This window comes from Mastomys coucha, unplaced genomic scaffold (assembly GCF_008632895.1).
Source record: "Mastomys coucha isolate ucsf_1 unplaced genomic scaffold, UCSF_Mcou_1 pScaffold11, whole genome shotgun sequence".
Classification (NCBI taxonomy): Eukaryota; Metazoa; Chordata; class Mammalia; order Rodentia; family Muridae; genus Mastomys; species Mastomys coucha.
Window position 1 is genome coordinate 34,886,965 of NW_022196893.1, and position 1,142 is coordinate 34,888,106.

Genomic DNA, 1,142 nt, shown 5'->3' on the forward strand with positions numbered 1-1,142 from the left:
TGTCCTTATTACATGTTGGAGCATCTTCTGGGTATATACCCAGGAGTGGTATTGCTGGGTCCTCAGGTTCTGAGGAACCACCAAACTGATTTCCAGAGTGGCTGTACCAGCTTGCAATCCCACCAGCAATGAAAGAGTGTTCCTCTTTCTCCACATCCTCGCAGCATTTGTTGGCACCTGAGTTTTTGATCTTAGCCTCTCTGACTGGTGTGAGGTGGAATCTCAGTGTTGTTTTGATTTGCATTTTCCTGATGACTAAGGATGTTGAACATTTCTTTAGGTGCTTTTCAGCCATTCAGTATTCCTCAGTTGAGAATTCTGGGCGCCCTTGCATTTGGAGCATAGATGTTCAGAACTGAGAATTCTTCTTGGTAGATTTTTCCTTTGATGTGTATGAACTGTCCTTCCTTATCTTTTTTGATGAGTTTTGGTTGAAAAGCGATTTTATCCAATATTAGAATGTCTACTCCCGCTTGTTTCTTGGTACCATTTGCTTGGAAAATTGTTTTCCAGACCTTTACTCTGAGGTAGTGTTTGTCTTTGTCACTGAAGTGCGCATTTCCTATATGCAGCAAAATGCTGGGTCCTGTTTATGTATCCAGTCTGTCTTTTTATTGGGGAATTGAGTCCATTGATGTTAAGAGTTATTAAGGAATAGTGATTGTTGCTCCCTGTTATTATTGATGTTATTTTTATGTTTGTGTGGTTATCTTCTATTGGGTTTGTTGAAAGAAGATTACTTTCTTGCTTTTTCTAGGATGTAGTTTCCCTCCTTGTGTTGGCGTTTTCCACTTATTATCCTTTGTAGGACTGAATTTGTGGAAAGATATTGTGCAAATTTGGTTTTGTCATGGAATATCTTATATTCTCCATTTATGGTAATTGAGAATTTTGCTGGGTATAATAGGCTGGGTTGGCATTTGTGTTCTCTTAAGGTCTGTATGAGGTCTTCCCAGGATCTTCTAGCTTTCATCGTCTCTGGTGAGAAGTGTGGTATAATTCTGATAGGTCTGCCTTTATATGTTACTTGACCTTTTTCCCTTACTGTTTTGACCTGGCCTGCATGTCACGTTTTTCGGGGGAACGAGGAGGGTCACAACCTGTGAATAAAGAATGGGCGAGAGAGACGACAGGACTCAAGG